The sequence below is a fragment of the Canis lupus genome, chromosome 38 (genome assembly GCF_011100685.1).
Source record: "Canis lupus familiaris isolate Mischka breed German Shepherd chromosome 38, alternate assembly UU_Cfam_GSD_1.0, whole genome shotgun sequence".
Taxonomy (NCBI): Eukaryota; Metazoa; Chordata; class Mammalia; order Carnivora; family Canidae; genus Canis; species Canis lupus.
In genome coordinates this window covers 9,974,684-9,977,773 of record NC_049259.1, presented here as the reverse complement: position 1 = coordinate 9,977,773, position 3,090 = coordinate 9,974,684, and the positions used below count along the sequence as shown (strand labels likewise).

The 3,090-nt window shown below is 43.9% G+C and overlaps 1 pseudogene; it reads right to left on the bottom strand.

Annotated features, from left to right (window-relative positions):
• Positions 1–261: 261 nt before the first annotated feature.
• On the bottom strand, positions 262–2,812 carry LOC100856556 (annotated as a pseudogene).
• Positions 2,813–3,090: the final 278 nt, after the last annotated feature.

Below are 3,090 nucleotides of genomic sequence, written 5' to 3'. Positions count from 1 at the left end.
ATGGAAATCAGGGTGGAGGTTCCTCAAAAAATTAAAAATATAACTACCATATGAATTCCATTATTTTAAACAATATTTTTTCCTTTTTTCCCCCTTAACTATAAAAAATACCTCAGTAGAACAGATATAGACAAAAAGGGCAGATGGGAGGGTTGCATACAAGAGCATGCCTTGACTGCCACTACTTTGTAATTGGTTTTAAGCTTCAAATGGTTTGTGCCTCTGTCACTCAGGTCCTCCAGAAGCACTGGCTGCAAAGGCTCAGTGATCTCTGGCTGGCTGGCATCTCCTAATGCCTCTGTGCCTGAGCTCACTGTAGCGGTGATAGAGGACACTGAGCCATGTACCATCCCAACATTGCCAGACTGTGGTCTCCCAATTGGCTGGTGAGAGGCTGACCCTGCACATCGAGGTACAGGTGAGGTGGATGTAAGGGTTGCAAGCTGCATCCATAAATGAGGTAGATGTGTGGGTTCAAGAGGCAGTTTGAATGGGCTTGTTGCTTTGAGGTAAGAGATTCTTCAAGTAAGACTTATGGAAGTCCATCTCTGGGAGGCTATACTGGGCTTGGGGCTCAAAAAAATGTAAGGATTAAATCACTAATCTTCCTGTAGATCTCAAGGACCCCATTGTTAACAACCTCTATCTGTTGTTCAATGATCTTAATGACCTCCTGTTTGTGCCCTCTGATGTCCTCATCTTTCATGGTGGTGGTGCAGCTTTCTATGGAGCTCTTGAGGCCATCCGTAAACTGTATACAGTTTCTGGTATACTGTATACAGTGGTTTCTGGTACTTTACACCACCATTTGACTTCTCATTCTATGCTTTTGTCAGCTGAAAAGTTCCTAGAGAAAAGCATTGCCATGAGCATGACACTTTTCAGTTTTTTCAGGACATTGAACTTGCACAAACACTCTACAGTCTTTTGATGATGCATCATTGAGGCCACTGGGGAATCTTTTGCAGCCCCATGGCTACTTGAGAGCCTATTGAGGTGTGACGCATTTTGTGGAGTTTTATGGTCAGCTCTGGTTAATCATGTTCTTGCTACAGGAGTCACTGTGTCCTGCTCTCGTGATGAGAAACCATACACTCCAGCCTGAATCTGTTGATATAGCTTGTGCTGATCTTCATCCAAGAAAGGAGAATTTCCCAACAGAAGGATATACAAGATGACTCCACAGGCCTGGTTAACCACAGGTTTTCCGTAGGGATCTTTCCTCAAGGCCTCAAGGGACAAATAACCTAGGATGCCATCAAAATTAAACCAAGCCTGCTGTTCTTCTTATAGCAGGGATGTGTGTTTCATTGTTGTGGGAGGCCGTGTAGTTGGCGCCATGTTATGTTGTTCAACAGATTGAAGGATGCAAAGCAACTGCTCACTAGGTGGTGTGGGGCTGATGTGCTCATTGAGTGAGCAAGGAAAGCAGCTAGGTATCCAGATGTCTAATATCTTGGGGATGGATGTGTGTGGCATTGACCTATTGATGAAAGATGATGGCTCCTTCTATGTCTGTGAGGCCAATGCAAAATGCTTTTCAGGAGCCAAAAAAAAACCAAAAACAAGCAAATTAAAGAAAAGAACTTTCCTTCTTCCCCCTTCCTGATGATGAGTGAGAAGTATTGAGAACTTTCAGGGTCAGTGCCCTTCTGAACTCCCTTTCCCCCAATAATGCAGCTGTATAATGAATGGTAAATGCAGTGGTTTGGATTCAGGCACAGCCCAGCCTGCTTGCAGCAGAGAGATAAACTGGTAGGTGGCAGCAGAAGGAATTCTTCAGATTCATGGCTACTGAAAGGCTCTACATAGGAGAAGAAATAGAGTATAACATATCAAGTCAAGCAAAGGGGGCATAAAGTGGAAACAGGACTAACATTTTTGGATTTTGCCTAAATGGTTCTTTTGAAGTAACCAGTGATCATGTTTGGTTATTACTTCATTCACAGAATGGACGAAGATAGATTTGACTGTATGTTTTTTGAAATGGTGGATAGAAACACCCAGAACAAGGAAGCAGTAGCTCTAACCTGTTCGATTCAATGTGTTTCCTAAAATAAAAATACCAGGGATCCCTGGGTGGCGCAGCGGTTTGGCGCCTGCCTTTGGCCCAGGGCGCGATCCTGGAGACCCGGGATCGAGTCCCACGTCGGGCTCCCGGTGCATGGAGCCTGCTTCTCCCTCTGCCTGTGTCTCTGCCTCTCTCTCTCTCTCTCTCTCTCTCTCTATGTGACTATCATAAATAAATAAAATTAAAAAAAATTAAAAAAAATAAAAATACCAGAACTGGGAAAAACAAAAACAAAACAAAAAACTACAATGTCTAGACCACAATCAGCCAGCTTCATGTTGGCATTCTTGTATCTACTTGCTAGCAGTAGGTTCTCAGACTTCAGATCATAGTGGACAATGTCATGCTAATGGATATGGCGAATACTTTCCAGAATTTGATGTAAACTGGCTAGCACTAGCTTCACTGTAGTACTTTCTGGCCACAGTCTCTTCCAAGAGCTCTTTGCCAGTAACAAGGCCAAACATGAGGTCGTGAAATACTTCAGAAATACTGCCACGAAGGTGCGTGATGTTTCAAAAGTCAGAATATCCTGACCTCACATTCTAGTTTCTGGTAATCTTCTAAAGATAACATCTTGGTATTAATAATTTTTGCAGCCTATTTCTGCATGAAAGAGTTCTTCACACACCTGCAGAGCAGAGGGAAAGCAACTTTGCTGGGCAACTTGAAGTGTTGGTAGTCATTGCTGAAGCAGGTCCAGGTGGTGGTGGTGGGGCATTTTGTCCAGCAGGCAGACATGGTGGTGCCGCCCACACTGATGTCCTTATAGTCACCACCCCTCAGCCACCAGAGCAGGAGGGAATGAGGCAAAAAAACAAGAAGCCCAAATTTAATTTTGTAAAACTTTGAAACAATGTGTGTTCCAGGACATAACTCATACAGGCATCCTTAACAATATTACTTTTATGGTGGTGGTGGACCCGGGTGGCTCAGTTGGTTAACTGAGGTCATGATCGATCAGGGTCCTAGGTCATGATCTCAGGGTCCTAGGATTGAGCCTCAAGTTGGGCTCCCTG